Consider the following 19,708-nt stretch of genomic DNA (forward strand, 5'->3'; position numbering starts at 1 on the left):
CTCTGTCCCTTGCAAATTTCCAGCTTGACTCCACTGTGGTCAGAGATATTGTTTTGTATGATTTCGATCTTTCTGAATTCATTAAGCCTTTCTTTGTGGCCCAGCATATGGTCAATCTTGGAGAATGTTCCATGTGCGTTTGAGAAAAATGTATATCCTGCTGTGTTTGGGTGTAATGATCTATACATGTCTATTAGATCCAGCTCTTCTAATATACTGTTCAAATGTTTTGTTTCTTTAGTGATTCTCTTTTGAGATGTTCTGTCCAGAGTTGATAGTGGTGTATTAAAATCCCCCACTATAATTGTAGATGCATCTATTCTTTCACTTAGTTTTTCCAGCGTTTGCCTCACATATTTAGAGGCGCCCTTGTTAGGAGCATAAATATTTATGATTGTTCGATCTTCTTGACAAATTGTCCCTTTCACTAAAATATAGTATCCTTCTTTGTCTCTCACAATTGTTTTGCATTTAAAGTCTATTTTGTCTGATATTAATATAGCTACTCCTGCCTTTTTTTGGTTGTTGTTTGCTTGTATGATTGTTTTCCAGCCATTCACTTTCAACCTCCATGAGTCTCTGGGTCTAAGATGTGTCTCTTGTAGGCAGCATATAGATGGGTCGTATTTCCTTATCCAGTGTCCCAGTCTGAATCTTTTGATAGGTGAGTTTAATCCGTTGACATTCAGTGTTATTACGTTTAGAGAGTTATTTATGGTAGCCATATTTTGGTTGGATTTGTGTTTGTTATATTTTGTTTGTATTATTTTATTTTCCCCTTCTATTTTTGTCTTTCTTGTTGCTTTTACACTCTCCTCCATCTCTGACTGTCCTGTTTTTTCCTTTCTTCCTGCAGAATTCCCTTAAGAATTTCTTGAAGGGGAGGTTTCTTGTTGATATACTCTTTCAGTTTCTGTTTATCTGTGAATATTTTGAACTCTCCATCATTTTTGAATGCTAGTTTAGCTGGATAGAGTATTCTTGGTTGGAAATTTTTTTCCTTTAGTACCTTGACTATATCATACCACTGCCTTCTTGCCTCCATCATTTCAGATGAGAAATCAGCACTTAATCTTATGGAGTTTCCCTTGTATGTGATGGTTTTCTTTTCTCTTGCTGCTTTTAGAATTTTTTCTTTGTCTTGAGCATTGGATAATTTGACAAGTATATGTCTTGGGGTGGGCCTGTTGGGATTTATGACCAGTGGAGTGCGCTGTGCTTCTTGGATATGTACATCTGTCTCTTTCAGTAGATTTGGGAAGTTTTCATTCATTATTTCCTGCAACACTCCTTCTGACCCCTTTCCCTTCTCTTCTCCTTCTGGAATGCCTATAATACGTATGTTTGAGCGTTTTGCGTTATCATTCAGGTCCCTAAGTCCTATCTGGATTTTTTCTACCTTTTTATTGACCACTTCTACTATCTGTTTGATTTCCAATGCACTGTCTTCCACATCACTAATTCTCTGCTCTGCCTCTTCTAGTCTGCTGATATTTGCTGCAAGTGTATTTTTGATTTCTTGAATTGTGGTGTTCATTTCCATCATATCTGTTATTTTTTTGCACATGTCTGCAATTTCCCCTCCAAGTGTTGTCTTCACGCTGTTAACCTCTTTCATTACTTCATCAAATTTGTCAGTGATAAATGTTCTGAGATCTTTCATTGCTTGTGCGAAGTCCTGCCCCCCTTCCTGATTTTCAGTTTGTTGATTGGATTCAGCCATGTTTTCCTGATTACTGGTTTGGTTTGTAGATTTTTGTTGCTGTCTTGTCAACATTTTTTCTTGACGGGTTTAATCAGTTCCTTAGCTTCTTTGTCTAGTCTTGGAGATTAATTAGCTGTTGTTTTTGCGTAAGTGTTATATCTTCTCTTTGTCACTTTGTTCTTCTTATTCCAATTTCTTATTGCTAGTTAAGCTCACTTTAAAGGAAAGTATTCGTGCTGGGGAAAGTCAATTGTGTAAGGAAGGAAAAAGTGTGAAGTTGTATTGGTGATATATGTTTACAAAGCAACAATATGAGTTCTGGGAGGATGGAGGTTAGATCATGTAAATTGTGTAGAGTTATAGTAGTAGGAAAGTACCTATAATGAGGTAGACGACTGAATATGGGAGGAATGTGGTACGTACTAAGAGGCTATTGTTTTCGTGAGAGAGGGAAAGAGAAAAGAAAGGTAATAGTTTCAGGGACGAATACCAGATGGAAAACTAAACAAAGGTATTAGAAATTAAGAGTTAGACACTTTGTGGATCAAAGAAAGGGAGATGGAATATAGGAGAGATAGCAGATGGTGGAGGATATCAAGTTGTAGGGGAAAGGGGATAGTGTAGATAGGCTAAATCTATTCACAGAGAAATGAGGCAGTGGAGGGTGAGGAAACCCAGCAAATGTGAGGTATTTCCTGTAGGACCTATTGTATTGTTAAGGTAAAATAGTATAAGAAGAATATTGGGGACAAGAAGGAGAGGATTGAAAAAAAAAAAAAAGAACAACAAGAACAACAACAACAAAAAAAAATAAAAAATAAAAAAAAAATAATAAAAAAAAAAAAACCAAAGAACAGAAACCCCGCCGCCAGGCTCGGCTGGGCTCAGCTGGGCTCCGGTCCCCCGCCCGCCACCCGCTGCAGCTCGGCTGGGCTCGGCTGGGCTCGGCTGGGCTCGGCTTTCCCGCCCGCCGCCCGGCGCGGCGCAGCGCGGCTCGGCTCTCCCGCTCGCCGCCCGGCGCGGCGCGGCTGGGCTCGGCCGAGCTCACCTGGGCTCCGCCCCTCCGCCCGCCGCGGCTCAGCCGGGCTCGGCCGGACTCGGCTACCCTGGCCGCCGCCCGCCGGGGCTCCGCGCGGTGCTAGCTGCCTCGGCTCCACCTACCCAAGGAGGGAATCCTCCACACGTAGCTGGGATCTCCGTGTATATTTCACAGATGGATCCTCTCTGTTACCTTCCCTCCAAATCGATGTCCAGACACCTCCGGACCAGGAAAAATCCCGAAACAGCCGGTCCCAGAGTCTCCGACGCCTCCCAGCCAATTCCCCCCAGGAGCTAGTAACCGGGAAGTTCACTCAGCCACCATCTTGCCTGCCCCTCCTGAAAAGTCCCAATTTATATCTTATAGACCAGTCCTTTCCGTTACCTTCCCACCAAATTGATGTCCAGACACTTCCTGCCCTGAAAAAATCCTGAAAAAGCCTGGTCCCGGAGAACCTCCAGCGGTGCCCAGCTGCCTCTTCCCAGGAGAGACGGCAAGGCAAGCTCACTCAGCCACCATCTTTGCTTGCCACATTTCAAGTGCTTAGTAGTCACATTTGGCTACTTAGTGGCTGCCATCTTGGAGAGCATAGTTCTGTACCTTTTTGAAACCAGCAATGGGGGAGGAGTTGGCGGCCTGGCGCAGCCGCAGGTGCCCTGAACGTCCAGGGTCGGGAGGTGGGGGAGCGCGAGGAGGAACCTAGAGGAGTTCTTTGAAGAAAAATGTACTTCTTAAATCAACTCCAGTCCCTCTTTACAAAGAACTCTTAAGGATACTAGTAGGAAAGAAGCAAATTAAACTGAAGGCTCATCTGCAGTTAAGAAAAGCAAGGGCATGGAGTTTTGAAGAGTGAAAGTAGCACAGTGTCGGCCATGGGTGATCAAGATACAGCCAGAAAATATGGACCAATTTCCTCAAACTATGGCTTTTCTGTTGTCTGCTTACAGTGTTGATGGTGGTGCTGCTGGTCATTAATGTAACTCAGGTGGAGTATTTGGACCATGAGACTGTTTCAGCCATATTCATCGACAGCAGTGGACAGTTTGTTTCCTCCCAGGTCACAGGAAATAGCCGGAATCCCTACTGTGGCTATGAGCACCAGACTCTGTCCAGTCAGGAGCGTGTGGAGGACTCCTTGCTGGCTGCCATGCAGGGGCAGGTGACTGACGTGGGACCAGTCCCCTTTGTAAAGAGCACCAACCCTTCTTTTAGCTACTTTGTCATCTTGAACTCTGCAGCCTTCTTCAAAGTGGGAGGTCAGCTGGAGGTGCTGGTTCATGTACAGGATTTTCAAAGGAAGCCCAAGAAGTATAGTGGAGACTACCTGCAGGCCAGAATCCACTCTCCCAAGCTGCAGGCGGGGGCTGTGGGTAGAGTGGTAGACTACCAGAATGGATTTTACAAGGTCTTTTTCACTTTGCTTTGGCCAGGCAAAGTTAAAGTATCTAAATCTCATCCACCCCAGTGAAGGGGTTAGAGTTCTTCAGTACCTACAAGAGGAGAAACCAGACAGAGTCTATTTCAAGAGTCTCTTCTGTTCAGAAAGAACTTCTGAAACTACCGAGTGTAATGTGTGTCTTCCTGGGAGTTTGCCCCTTTGTAACTTTACAGATCTCTACACTGGAGAGCCCTGGTTCCACTTCAAACCAAAGAAGCTCCCTTGTAGTAGCAGAATTAACCATTTCAAAGGTGGATACCTGAAGGGCCTCCTCAATGCCGCAGAGAGTGCTTTCTTCTAGAGTGGTGTCAACATCAAAATGCCAGTCAACTCCAGTGGACCTGACTGGGTGACTGTGATTCCCAGGAGAATAAAAGAAACTAACAACCCAGAACTATCTCAAGGCTCAAGAACTTTTCCTTCTGGATATTATTACAAAGACCAGTGGAGGCCCAGAAAGTTTATGATGCGCCAGTTTAATGACCTTGACAACATTACAGAATGCTAACAAAGAAAAGTGGTGTATTTATTTGGTGACTCAACAGTCAGACAATGGTTTGAATACCTTACCACATTTGTTCCAGATTTAGTGGAGTTTAACTTGGGTAGTCCCAAGAGTGTCGGTCCCTTCCTTGCAGTAGACCAGAAGCACAATATCCTGCTCAAGTACCGCTGCCATGGTCCACCCATCCGCTTCATGACTGTCTTCAGCAGTGAGCTCCATTATGTGGCAAATGAGCTGAATGGTATTGTGGGAGGGAAGAACACTATGGGCTATAGCTATATAGTCTCATTTCCGTACCTTCCCTCTGGAAGTGTACATTCGGTGGCTTAGGAACATCCGTCGAGCAGTGGTCCAACTTCTGGATCGAAGCCTTAAGACTGTAGGGGTCATCCAGACAGCCAATGCTCAACAGTTGGGGCCTGAGGTGAGCCTTTTCAACAGCGACTGGTATAACTTTGAGCTGGACACCATCTTTCAGAGGATGTTCTCAGGAGTTGGTGTATATCTTGTTGTGGAAGATGACTCTGGCCCATTATCTACCCCACAAGCTGCATCCAGATGAAGTTATTGTGAAGAACCAGTTGGACATATTCCTGTCCTTTGTGTGCCCTTTGGAGACCTAGCCTATTCTGGAGGGGACTGGAGAAATCACATCTAGTGACCTTCCCTATCACTTGTATTACAGGAAGTTTGTGAGTGACCCCATGGAGAGATGACTGCCATTATTATATGTACAAAATTTCAAAAAGAGCTGGACTTTATATAATGAGTTGTAAGTATCTTAGAAAATGCAGGTTATATTTGTATCTACTTATATGATTCTTTCCAATCTTAACTTAGCCATGGGAGAATAATTATTAACAACATCTCCACTGTATTGCCCTTGTAACCAAAGATGCTAATGAGTGTATTTGAATTAGTTTTTCCTGAGAGGAGAGATTACTTTCCTAAAAAGTTTGAAAAATGTTCTGACTCTAAATGGAATGGGCAAGTTTGGTTGGCAGTGAAGTGTTCATAGCTTATCTGGTAAAGAAAGTTGCACGTATCTGCATGAATAGCATGGTACATCTTCGGTAGGGTGAACTAGAGAGGGCTTATAGTCAGTGGCTTCTGTGAACACACTGAAGACTGCCTTGTCTCAGGAATTTCCCTTGATGACCTACTTTTTCTTGACTAGAAAAGGCCAGTGTGCTTGGTCAGAATTTTATAGTGAGAGTACTTATTACTTCCTACCCTTATCTAGAATAGAAGGAAAAGAGCAGGGGAAAGAGAGAAAAGCAAAATGATATTTGCAGGAAGCAGACTTGGCCCAGCGGTTAGGGTGCCCGTCTACCACATGGGAGGTCTGCGGTTCAAATCCTGGGCCTCCCTGACCCCTGTGCAGCTGGCCCATGCGCAGTGCTGAAGCATGCAAGGAGTGCCCTGCCACGCAGGGGTGCCCCCTGCGTAGGGGAACCCCACGCGCAAGGAGTGCGCCCCATAAGGAGAGCTGCCCAGCGCGAAAGAAAAGTTCAGCCTGCCCAGAAATGGCACCGCGTACACAGAGAGCTGACGCAACAAGAAGAAACACAGATTTCCTGTGCCACTGACAACAACAGAAGCGGACAAAGAAGAACACACAACAAATAGACACAGAGAACAGACAACTGGGATGGATGGATGGGTGGGTGCGGGGAGGGGAGAGAAATAAAATAAATAAATCTTTTAAAAAAATGATATTTGCATTGGATAATTGCTGATATTTTTATTCAGCTAAATCTCACATGAGTACTTATTCTAAAATAACAAGTTTTGGAACTGGAAGGGGGAAATCTATAAATGAAAGTTTATTTGGGTGTTCTCAAGTTTGAGGACTTTGAGAATTGAATTTTATGTAAAGAATGCTATTATTGTAAAATTGTAAAACCCGTTTCCACTAATGTCAAGTTTTCCCTTTTTGGTTGTTATCTTGAACTGCATACTAAAATTAGAAATAAAAATTAGACATTAAAAAAAAACAAAACCCAGCACTGGGCAGGGTGATATCCTGGTGAGGGTATATTCCATTTACACAAAGGCTTTTATCTCAGTGATCTTTGTTCCCCTAAAGCTGACATTCCTGAAAGTTCATGTCATAGAAGCATCTAAATTTTACAGTGTCAGTTTTGGCTACCTAAAAAAAGCTGGGTGCCAGCTGTGTAAGTTCCTAGAATGGTGACAACAATTCTTCTCCTTTCCCCCAGCACAGTAATTTCACAGTCATGTTTTTTCCTCCTCTGTTCTTACCTTTGGATTTTGAAATACTTCCATCAGTCAGAAATAGTTGTCTGCCATCATTTAGACTGGACTTGATCTTAGCTTGGCATTTCTCTTTTTGCCCAGAAAGGATTGATCCAGGATATGATCCAAAATTCAGACGTTACTTGATTGTTCATTGTGAGGTCCTTTGGATTTTTACTGGCAGCAGAACAATATTATTAGATGGTATATTAGCTTTATTTCAACCCTGTCTTTCAGACAGCTCTGGGTCTTCACACTTTTAATTTCACTCGCTTTCCATTTTCCCTTAGGATAAAGGAAGTTACTGTAATTTCTCTTGCATAGATGGACAAATTAAGACCTAGGGACTGTAAATAACCCATTCCATCACAGGGAAATGAGAGCTGAGTTGCCCTGTAAGGGTGTTTTCTGCCTCCCGGACTTTCTGTCTAATCAGCTTCTTGGCTTCTGAGTCAAGCATAGCTTGTTACCAGATCTGGGCTGCAAAAAACTAGAAAGTGCGTGTGTTATGCTTTTGATTTAATGGCTCCAGACTTGAGTTTTGGATGCTGTCAGGATTGTATTTGGGTATAAATAACAGAAAATATAGCAACAATGGCTTAAACAGAGTTTCATCTGCCTCATGCAGCAAGATGCCCAGAGACCAACAATTCCCTGCTGATGCTGAGGCACGTGATGTCATCAAGGACCCAGGCTCCATGCACCTCTCCATTCTGCCATTTTTAGTGTACACCATGCCTCGTGTCCGTCCCCTAGGCAGGAAGAAGATGGACTGGCAAAAGACTAAAGGGAAGAGAGAGGGGCGTCTCCTTGCAAGGCGTTGCTTTGCATTTGGGAAGGGGTGCCCTTCCCAGGGATTTTCACTTTCATCTCCTGGGCCAGAATTGTGTCATATGGTCACCCCTTGCTGGAAGGCAGTTGGTAAATCAAATGTTTTTACTGGGCACACTACTGCCTTGAACAAAATTGTGAAGGAAGAAGAAAGGGAGAATGGATTTTGGACTTCACAGCTAGCAGTATCAGCCTCAGAGACAAGTGTCTTTTTCATTAAGAACTCAGTGACCTTCCTTACAGAACATGGGCTTTCAAGGAAGCTTTCCTTCCTGTGTCTACATACAGAGTTCCTTAGAGCCCAAAGCTGGATTTAAAAGTAGGTGGGTGTGGGGAGCAGATGTGCCTCAAGCAGTTGAGTGCCCACTTCCATGTGGGAGGTCCCAGGTTCATTTCCCAGTGCCTCTGAAAAACAAACAATCAAACACATGAAGAAACCAATTCAGGGGAGAGGCCATGTGGCTCAGAGGTTGCGCACTGCCTTCCCACACAGAGATACTGGGTTCAATCCCTGGCCTGGTAACTAAAAAAAAAAAACAGATGGATGTCCCAACATTAATTTCTTGGCTTTGACAAATGTACCTTAGTTATGTGAAAATTGGGGGGAAGCTGGGGCAAGGGTATATGGGACTCACTGTAGTATCTTTGCAACTTTTCTATATATCTAAAAGTATTCTGAAATATATTATTTTTGAAAAGTAGGTAAGATTTTCCCTGCATCTTCCATGTAACTTTTTTAAAAGAAAAGGTGAGTATAAATATAAATAATATAGAACTGTGAAGACAGTTTTCCTCTTTTCAAAAGCTATTGAATCTAACCACTGATATCTTCCTTTTGTGAACAGTGTCTGCTTCGTCTGCCTTCAAGGATTCAGTTCAATAAACAGTGCCTTAGTCTCTTCAGTCTGGCACTGAATGCCTGGTAAATACGTTATAGTAAAGCACCAACAGGTTAATATGGTAACCTTTCTGGAAATAGTATGAAGATGCATCCAGGAATGAGCCTTTGGTGGATGTTCACAGTCTGGGGCTCCTGTGTAGAGTTTTTGTTTTGTTTTGTTTTTTGACTAGAGCAGTTGTAAGTTTATAGAAAATTCATGCAGAAAGTACAGAATTCCCTCCCGCCCCCACTCACTTACACAGTTTTCCCTGTTATTAGCATTTTATATTAGTGTAGTACCTTTGTTATGATTGATGAAACAACATAATTACAATGATATTAACCAAAGGCCATAGTTTATGTTAGAGTTTACTTTTTTGTGTTATACAGTTCTATGTTGTTGTTTTTTTCTGGTAACATATGGTCAATCTAAAAGTAATACTATTAGCCACTTTCAAGCATCTAGTTCAGTAGTATTAAATACATTCACAGTGTTGTGCTACCATCACCACTATCTATTACCAGAACTTTCCTATCACCCTAAATGGAAGCTCTATACCAATTAAACATGAACTCCCTGTTACCCATCCCTACTTGGTAGGATTTGGTTCTAGCACCACCAGTATCAAATGAGATGTCATCTCTGTGTTGCTGGCCTGGATGAATTTATCTGGCTCTGGTAGGATGCCTTCCCTTTCCCCCAAACCACCCAGAGAGTTGCTTGCAGTCCCTTCCCTTTCAAAGGTAAAGTCCATGAAGGTTTCTGCCTAGGAAAGGCATCCTTCTTGGGTCACTGACACCCTAGGCCCTCTCGAAGAAGTACACATACAGCTAACGTTTATTGAGCACCCACTAAGGATGAGAGGCTCTACTGGGCCTTTGTGTGTGTGTGTGTGTGGATGGGTGGATGGGTGGATGGGTGGGTGGTAGAAGTGGTTGCTTTATTGGTTAGAAGGGGAAGCAGTGGTGGTCAACCCTGAGGGGAGTGCAGAGACCAGAGAGGAAGGCAGCAGGGCTGAGGCCAGGTTCTGGGTCAGGCAGGAACTTCCCCTTCCCTGCTCCTCAGGCCGGTAGTGTCCGGAGCTCAGAAGACAGGTGTGACATGGGCCACTTTCCCGCAGCCGTTGTGGCAGCACTTGGTTTGGCCCTAGCACTTGCTGTCCGTCTGACACTCATTGTAGGCCAAGCATGGGGATGCCAGGGTTTATCTGGGGACAGGAGCCCATCTTTTCATCCGGCGTAAGGCATTTGGCGGCGCAGCCTGTCCAGCAGCACCTGAGGTTGTCCTCACGGGCACTGTCCAAGTAGCAGTCCTCTATACAGTTCTGCTCGCCCTTTGGCTTGGGGCACAGGCTGTCCTTCACCAGTGCGTGGACAGGAGTTATGGGAGGGGCTGTTAATCTCCAGCCACTCGGGGTGTGTGTTCCTGTCTTCCTCTTTTCCACACCAACGTGCTGTCGGGACTGACAGTGTGCCAGGCGCTGTGCCGTCTCATGGAGTCTTAGCAGCAAACCTCTGAGTAGAGAGTTGACATCATCAGCAAAGTCAGTTGCCACTTTTTGAAACAAGATGGCAGGCAGTCTCTGCCTGGTCTTCTTTCTTCCTCTTGAGGCTCCCTGGGCCCAGCTTCTTCTGCTCTCAGCTGTAGGCTGGCATGGGGCTCGTCTCTCAGGGCTTCCTGTATCAGTCTGGCAGAGGGCTCGTTTCTTTCCAGGCTTTCTCAGCTGCTCAGCTGCTCAGCCGCAAACTATCAGGTGAATGGCTCCTCTCTCCCTTGGCTCCAGGATCAAAACCGACAAAGTTCTCTCTCCTTCTCTACTAGGCCCTTTACGTGTTGTTCATTATCCCTTCGACTCATTTCACAGATGAAGAAAACTGAAGTTCAGAGCATTAAGTAACTTAGTAAATAGTGAAGCTGGGCTTGAACCCAGGACTATCTGAGGACAGAGCGGTATTTTCTGTGCCATTGCTATGTCCTTTTAATTAGCAATTCCAAAGTGACTAACATTTTCCCTGGTGAAGAAGTGTGTGGACAGCCTACCCAGCTGGATTGCTTCTGTAACCTGAAGACAGGACTAAATTAGGAAATAGCAGACTGTTTTCTTCTGTTTGCAAGTTCTCTGCCTTCTTGTTTGGCATTATTATATTTTTGGATGGGTGTTTAATGATGAGGTTAAGGGACAGGGCTCTGGAGCTTGTCTGTCTTGTATCATCCTGTTAATAATTATGTAACCTGGGCAAGTTTACTTCACGTATGCCAGAGTTTCCACTTTTGTAAAAGGGGAAAAATGATAAGAACCCGCCATACTGCTGTGAGAATTAAATGATTATAATCACACAATGTGCTTAAAATGGAGTATCATTCAGTAAATATTAGCTGATTATTTTTATCATTATTTTTAGCATCAACATCGTCAGATGTTTTGATGTTTAGAAGAACTTAATATAAATTCGATGACCAGTATCTTTTACGTAGTCTATGAATAAATGCCTGTTAAATAAATGAACACTAAGTGGTTTGATCGAGGCTTTAGACGTATGCCAACAATTCCCAAAGATCCAGAATAGAGTTACAGATTTCTTTCATTGGATTATGTAATGGAGATATTCCATTTGCCAGACAAAATAGTCTTTATAAAACAATTTCATCTCTGAAAAACATAAGCTTTGTTCTGTATGTTATTACCAACAGTAAAACTTCTAGTCTTTGGAATGTACCAAGCTATCATGTAATGATGCATGAGGAAGAATAAACCATAGTGTGACTTTCCATCTATTACCTTTACATTTCTGGCATTAAAATTTCTGGCAGTAAGACTTGGAAGCAAGTAGCAGCCTGCACAATCACAATGTCCTATTTGGATTGTCTTTTTTCTTCTATTTTTATTAAAGTTACTTTGAATCCTTGTTCCTTTTTAATTTTCCATCTCCTCTCCTCTCTTCAATCAATTATATAAGTGTAACTGAGTTATAAACTTTGTGAATGTGAAGTGTTTTGTTTTAATAATATCATTTAATAGGACTTCATGCCCTAAAATCAATTTCCTGCTTTCATATCCTCTTCTTAATGTTGTCAGTACTGAGGAAGTAATTTTTTTAGTCCTCTGACTCATTGTTGTTATTACTTTTTGAAGTGTTTTGTATCCCCAGCACCTAGCACTGTTCTTATGTGGAGTAGGCACTTAAAAATAATTGTTCAGTGTTCTTGAATCAAGGACTCTTGCTGCTTTAGGAAAAAAGAGCTCCTGTAACTACTGTTTCCCTTAGGGATGGTTTGATATGGGCAGTTAGGGCCATAGGTCTGAAAGTAGAGTTCAGATATTCTTTAAAAAAAGAGTTTTCATATTTTGTTGTAGTTCATGTTTTCTATAAAATGCATAATTAAAAAGCATAATATTAATAATCTTGAAATTAAAAAAAAAAGAAATGCATTATTTACATCAGATATGAGCCTCTGCAAGACCATGATACAGCAGGAATAGGGAGACCAAACTGCACATCCATCCCCAGATATGTGAAACAATGTGTTTTAGATTCCTAGGCTGCTCAAAGCAAATACCATGAAATGGGTCAGATTAAACAATGGTAATTCATTCATTCACGGTTTGAAACCAGGAAAATGTCCAAATCAAGGCATTCCTGAAGACCAGCTACCAGCGTTCCTTGACTCCTCTGTCACATGGCAAGGCACATGGTAGCATCTGCTGGTCTCTCCCTTCTCTTCTGGGTTTCACTGATTTCAGCTTCTTGCTTCCATGGCTTTCTCTTTCTCATATCTGAATTCATTACATATATAAAGGGCTCCAGTAATAAGATTAAGACCCATTCTCATTGAAGTGGGTCACATTTTAACTTTAACTGAAGTAGCTTCATGAAAAGGTCCTACTTACAATAGGTTCACACCCAGAGGAATGGATTGAGTTTTTTGTTTGTTTGTTTTTAAAGATTTATTTTTTATTTATTTCTCTCCCCTCCAGTGCCCCCCCCCCCCCCCCCCCAGTTCCCCAGTTGTCTGCTCTCTGTCTCCATTCGCTGTGTGTTCTTCTGTGACCGCTCCGGTCCTTATCAGCGGCACCGGGAATCTGTGTTTCTTTTTGTTTTGTCATCTGGTTGTGTCAGCTCTCTGTGTGTGCCAGGCCATTCTTGGGCAGGCTGCACTTTCTTTCATGCTGGGCGGCTCTCCTTACGGGGTACACTCCTTGTGCGTGGGGCTCCCCTATGCGGGGGACACCCCTGCGTGGCACGGCACTCCTTGTGGGCATCAGCACTGCACATGGGCCAGCTCCACAAGGGTCAAGGAGGCCTGGGGTTTGAACCGTGGACCTCCCATGCAGTAGGCAGACACCCTATCCATTGGGCCAAGTCCACTTCCCTGGATTGAGTTTTAAGAGCATGTTTTTCTGTGTCACATACAACTTCAATCCCCCACACTCCATGAAGCTTATGTCTTTTGTGGTAATGAAGTTGCAGCCTTTTTACATGCACAATTTATTTGCCTTTTAGAAATACTAAGTCTGTGGAATAGATCTTCCACCCACTTGTCCTTGAAGTTTGTCATTAATGTCAAACAATGCCTGGCTGCCGAGTGGTTCTTTTAGGAGGAAATAGAGAGGTCAGCAGTGCATAAGAAAGAAAGTTAAAGGCAAAGAAGCCAGTGTGGGATAGAGTGCCATCTCTGATGATCCGGAATGATCCTTCACCACCTCCTCTATCCCCTTCCACTCCCGATTTGGTTGAGTGGTGTGGCTTGCCCAACCCTACTGGCGGCTGGTGAGGGTCTGCTGTCTTAAAGGTGACCTCGAAGGCCTTTTTAACTTGGACACCAGTTTGTAGTCACAGTTTGTAGATTCAGTTCACATGTTCCATGATGTCTGTGGTGTTATCTCATTTGCCAGCAAACATTTCAAGGATGAATGAAAGTATGTGACCTTCCTCCCTTGACAAGATAACCAGCCTAAAATGTCTTTTAGATTCAGATTGAATTTGTAGGGCTTGAGATGATAAGTTTTTATATTCATCATTAGACTATATGTGTGAGTGAAAAAGGAGCCAGTTTCACTCTTTTCTTTTGCCTGCTTAAATCACCCAATAATTTGTAAGAGAAAAATGTATCCAGATTATCCATAAAAAGAATACATACGTACTATGATACTTCATTCTTTTGGTGGGCTATGTGTAACATTTCCCTCATACTTTCTGAAATGTTAAGGTGTATATTGAGTATGGGTCTGTTTTTTTTTTACCAAACACTAACACCATATGTGCTTATTGTTTTTAGAGCCCCCGCTTTCCTAGACAATGAAGTCCCCTCGTATTTGCATTGTTTCCATTTTTTAGCTATGTCTGCTTTCCCTCCTATTTTATGTCCCATTTAATACAAAGCCAAACAAGTCCCCTAGAGAATTCCAACAAATGAAAAAGAAAGGCTTGGAAAGTCCTAGAAATTATAAAATTGGTTGAGTAAAAAACCTCTCGTTTTCAATTACAGTTGATAAGATTACAACTGGAAAATTGGATATTGATTGTAAGCTTTGAACACTGTCTTCCAATTTTCCTCATGTATACAGATTAATATATTAAAGGAGCAATGAGTGAAAATATATGTCACAACATTTGTTATTATATTAAGGCCAAATAGCAGTGGGATCTAAGAAATAAAGAACTGGAACTTTAAGAATTGAACTGGGGAAGCAGATTTGGCTCAGGCTACTGGGCTCCTGCCTACCACACGGGAGGGCACTGGTTCAGATCCTGGTGCCTCCTAAAGAAGAGAGCAAGCTAGTGCAATAGGCAGGTGTGGCAAGCTGACACAACAAAAGACACAAGAAGAAAAAACCTAATGAAAGACCGAGCAAAGCAGGGAGCTGAGGTTCCTGGTGCCTCTTAAAGAAGACAGAGTGCTGGAGTGCTGACATGACTGGCAAACCCGGCAAGCTGATGCAACAAGATGAAACAACAAGAGACGCAGTGAGGAAAAACAGAATGAGAGACACAACAAAGCAGGGAGCAGAGGTGGCTCAAGCAATTAGGCCTTCCCTTCCACATTGGAGGTCCTGGGTTTGGCTCCGGGTGCCTCCAAAAGAAACAAGGAAGATGAACAGACACAGCAATAAAAAACAAAAAGGAGGGATAAATAAATAAATAAAATAAATCTTTTTTAAATAAAAGAATTGAACTGTACTCTTCCTTGGTTTTTCCTTCTCTTTATTTTTGTCAAGATCATGGATTTTTTTTTTTAAAGGAGATACTAAGGCTTGAACCTGGGACCTCACACATGCAAAGCAGGCCCTCAACCACTGAGCTACACCTATTCCACAAGATCATGTATTTATTTTTTTTAAAAAGAGTATGTTGCTTATGTAGCAAGTGGTTTTTGAATTTAATTTGGAGAAATGTTCTCTTAAAGATTGAGTCCCTGGTTTGTTATAAACCAGTCTTATTTCCTGTGACCCTACTTATGTAATTTCTGGTGATAAAAAAATAAATCTTTAGCTTTCTTGATCTAATTTCTTCCTAAAACTTACTTGTCTAACTCATTTCTTTGCCTTTTGCTTTTTTTTTTTTTAAAGATTTATTTTATTTCTCTCCTCTCCCCCCTTCCCCCGCAGATGCCTGCTCTCTGTGTCCATTTGCTGTGTGTTCTTCTGTGTCCGCTTGGCATTCTTGTCCGACGGCACCGGGAATCTGTGTCTCTTTTTGTTGCATCATCTTGCTGTGTCAGCTTTCCATGTGTGTGGCACCACTCCTGGGTGGGCTGTGCTTTTTTTTGCGTGGGGGCAGCTTTCCTTGCAGGATACACTCCTTGCGTGTGGCAGCACTGTGCTTGGGCCAGCTCACCAAATGGACCAGGAGGCCATATGGTAGGCGGATGCTCTATCAGTTGAACCTCATACACTTCCCTCTCTTGCTTTTCTTTGACTTCTGATATTTAAATATCTTCCGGTGGGATACTTGCTAAACTTGATCTGGATCAACTGGTATGCTACCATATGATCTATAGGTGAAAAAGGTGCACAGAAATGCTCATGTGAGAATGTTGAAGTGTTCTTTGAAAGAAGGGCAGAAGGGACAGAGGAAATGGGTATTGTGCAAAACTTAAATGAGCAAAGGCTGAAGTGAATCTTTAGAAGTCTTAGATGAAGACACTTAAAACATTTATTGATACCCCTATATATCAGGTGCCTTGCTGGATTGCTTACTTAAATTATCCCATTTATTTGTCACATTGAAACTATGCTAAATAAATAAAATAAAATAAAATAAAATAAAATAAAATAAAATAAAATAAAATAAAATAAACCCTGAGGCTTACAAATGTTTACTAAGTTGTCCAAATCACTCAGCTAGTAGAGATGACACAGCTAGGATTGACACCTAGCTTGTCTCACTGTAAGACCAGTGCTGTTCATTGCACATTATTTTCTAAAAACTTATTTTGCAATAAATCCCAACATAATTGTTTTGTTCTTATATGAAACTATGCCTCTTTTAGGAATCTTTGGTATTGATGAGTATGAAGTGTTACCCTAAGGTGAGCAGATAAAGGTGTGATAGTCCAATCATAATGCTAAGATGGATAGCTGGTACAGTGCATGACACTTAGTTGGTGCTCAGTTTATTGCCTGAATGGATGAATGTCATGTCTAATTTACTGATGCTACAATTTGGCAGTCTTCCTGTATTCCTTCAGCATTTGTTATGGTCATATATGTTACACCTAAGGCTTTACTCATAAACAAAGCAGACGTGAAACTCAATGTGTATGTCATTAATTGTTTAATGAGAGAGGAGAAGAGTAAAGGCAAAATAATCCATTGAAAATAATGTAAGTGATGCATGCAATTGCCAATTTTCTATTTTGAGAGGAGATCTTGACTCTCCCTGTGCCAGCCTTTCAGCTGGGAGGAGGTGCACATGGTGACCCTCATTTCACAGAGCTTAGCTGATCCCAAGGCATATAAAATTCAAATCAATCCTTGGGAATGGAAGTGGGGCATTAAATGTAATGTCTCTTAAAATTGAAATCTCATAAGCCAAATGACAGTATATCAGGACAAAACTGTACTATGTTAAGCTAATTATGATAACAATAAAATAACCGCAGTGAATCCACAACAAAGCTACTAGAGCTAATAAACAAATTCAGCAAAGTGGCAGGTACAAGATCAGCATGCAAAAATAAGTGATGTTTCTTTACACTAATAAAGAACAACCTGAAGAGGAAATCAAGGAAAAAACTTTCCATATAAAATAGCAAATAAAAGAACCAAATATTTAGGCATAATTTAACCAAGGATATAAAGGACTTATACATGGAAAACTAAAAATCATTGCTGAAAGAAATTAAAGAAGATCTAAATAAATGGGAGGACATTTAGTGTTCATAGATTGGAAAACCAAATGTTATTAAGATACCAATTCTACCCAAAGGCATTTTTCTGAAGTGGAAATACAAATGGCCAAAAGACACATGAAAAGATGTTTAACATCACTAGCCATTAGGGAAATGCAGATCAAAACTGCAATGATATATTATCTCATACCATACAGAAAGCCATTTGTATTTGAAAGAACAGAAAACTTCAAGTACTGGAGAGGATGTGGAAAATTGGACATTCCTTCGCTGTTGGTGGGACTGTGAATTGATACAACTTTTGTGGAAGATGGTCTCAAAAACTAAATATAGAACTGCCATATGATCCAGCAATTCTGCTACGAGGAATATATTCAGAAGAACTGAAAGCAAGTATACAGATATTCGTACACCAATGTTCATAGCATCATTATTTATAACTGTTAAAAGGTAGAAGCAGCCTAGGTATCCTTCAACTAATAAATGGAAAACAAGATGTGGTATATTCATACAATGGAATATTACTCAGCAGTAAGTAGAAATCAATTGAGGAAGCACATGACAACATGGAAAAACCTTGAGGATATTATGTTGAGTGAAATAAGCCAGACATAAAAAGGACAAATATTGTAGGGTCTCCTTGATATGAACTAAAAACAATGAGTAGACTTATAGAATTGGACTATGAAGTGTAGGTTGTTGGGAGATGGAATGTGGGATAAGAAGGTGGAGAAGATGCTAGATGTATGTGGAATGTTTGATAAGGTCAAATATAAATATGTGGTAATGGTTGGACTTGAGAGTAACTCATAATAAATGAAACAAACACTAATGATTTATTGATGTGATTAGGGCTGAAATGATTAGTACAGGAAGATTAATGTTAGTTGGAAGACAGCAGAGGCTAATTTTGGGAATGTGTAACAATGACTTTGGAAATAGACGAGGATTGTGGTTAATAATATAAATACAGGAATGTTCCACGATGTGTTAAGAATGTGGTGATACATGGGGAAAATATAACTAATGTAACTTATAGACTACTTAACAATAATATAATATTTTTGCAGCAAAATCAAAGAAGGTACATATTAATGCTAAAGGTAAAAAAAGAATATGGGATTTGATATTGTGAGATATGGATATGATTAAGCTTTTTTTTTTTCCTTCATTTTCTTCATTATAAGGAGACTGGCTATGTCATTTAACTAATCTATATTCAACTATGTATCTTTCTGAACACTGAAGGAATAATTGAGTTTGTTGTTGAAACTTGAGATAAAGTGCTTGGACAGAACTTTTTAGGAGTAATACTTTCATACTTGTTGAACTGCCTTTTGTATGTTCTTTTCTTTTTTTTTCTTTCCATTTTTAAAGTTTATTTTATGTATTTAATAATTGAAAATATAAACAATAATTTAAAAATAAAAAGAAAATACAGTTGAATAAAAGCATACATTTCTCAGTTAAATGTACTGTATACATATAAAAATTTTTGAATATACAGTGTTATATAGTATATATTGTTCACAGTAATGCAATCATACAATATTTGTCCTCTTGTTTCTGGCTTGCTTCACTCAACATAATGTCCTCCCGTTCATTCATGTTGTCATATGCTTTACAACTTCATTTCTTCTTACAGCTGCATAACATTCCATCGTGTGAACACACCACAGTTTGTTTATCCATTCATGGGTTGATGGACACCTAGGCTGTTTCCAGCTTTTGGCCATCGTGAATAGTGTCACTATGAACTTTGGTGTGCACGTGTCTGTTCCTTTCACTGCTGTCAGTTCTTCTGGGTATATACCCAGTTGGGGTATTGCAGAGTCATGTGGCAAATCTATATCCAACTTTTTTAGTCCTCCACAGTGGCTGTTCCTATTTCTCCACACCCTCTCCAACACTTGTAGTTCTCTTTCTTTTTAAGATTGGCCATTCTGATAGGTGTGAAATGATATCTCATTGTAGTTTTGATTTGCACTTCCTTAATCATTAGTGATGTTGAGCATTTTTTCATGTGTTTTTTTGCCATTTGTATTTCTTCTTTGAACAAATGTCTATTCAAGTCTTCGCCCATTTTTTAATCAGGTTCTTTGTCTTTTTATTGTTGAGTTGTAACATCTCTTTATATTTCCTGGATATTAAACCCTTATCAGACATGTGATTTCCAAATATCTTCTCCCATGGAGTCAGCTGCCTTTTCACCCTTTTATGCAAGTCCTGTGAGGCACAAAAGTGTTTAATTTTGAGGAGGTTCCATTATCTATTTTTTTGTTGTTGCTAATGCTTTAGGTGTAAGGTCCAAGAAACCACTACCTACTACAAGGTCTTTAAGATATTTCCCTACATTTTGTTCTAGTAGTTTTGTGGTCCTGGCTTTTTTATTTAGGCCTTTAATTCATTTTGAGTTGATTCTTGTATAGGGAGTAAAATAGAGATCCTCTTTCATTCTTTTGGTTATAGATATCCAGTTCTCCCAGCACTATTTGTTGAAGAGACTGTTTTGTCCTGTTAACATGGACTTGGAAGGTTTGTAAAAAACCCGTTGACTCTATATATAGGTGAAGGTTTGTTCCTGGATTCTCAATTCTATTCCACTGATTGATGTGTCTATCTTAATGCCAGGACCATGCTATTTTGACTACTGTAGCTTTGTAATATGTTTCAAGATTAGGCAGTGAAATACCTCCCG

The 19,708-nt window shown here is 40.9% G+C and overlaps 1 protein-coding gene and 1 pseudogene across 1 annotated transcript in view; both read left to right on the plus strand.

Annotated features, from left to right (window-relative positions):
• The window catches only part of DEPTOR (DEP domain containing MTOR interacting protein), a 159,108-nt gene that overhangs the window by 84,644 nt on the left and 54,756 nt on the right, over positions 1–19,708 (plus strand). The window lies entirely within an intron of this gene.
• Positions 3,361–8,415, plus strand: LOC139436472 (NXPE family member 3 pseudogene; annotated as a pseudogene).

This window comes from Dasypus novemcinctus, chromosome 14 (assembly GCF_030445035.2).
Source record: "Dasypus novemcinctus isolate mDasNov1 chromosome 14, mDasNov1.1.hap2, whole genome shotgun sequence".
NCBI classification, from domain to species: Eukaryota; Metazoa; Chordata; class Mammalia; order Cingulata; family Dasypodidae; genus Dasypus; species Dasypus novemcinctus.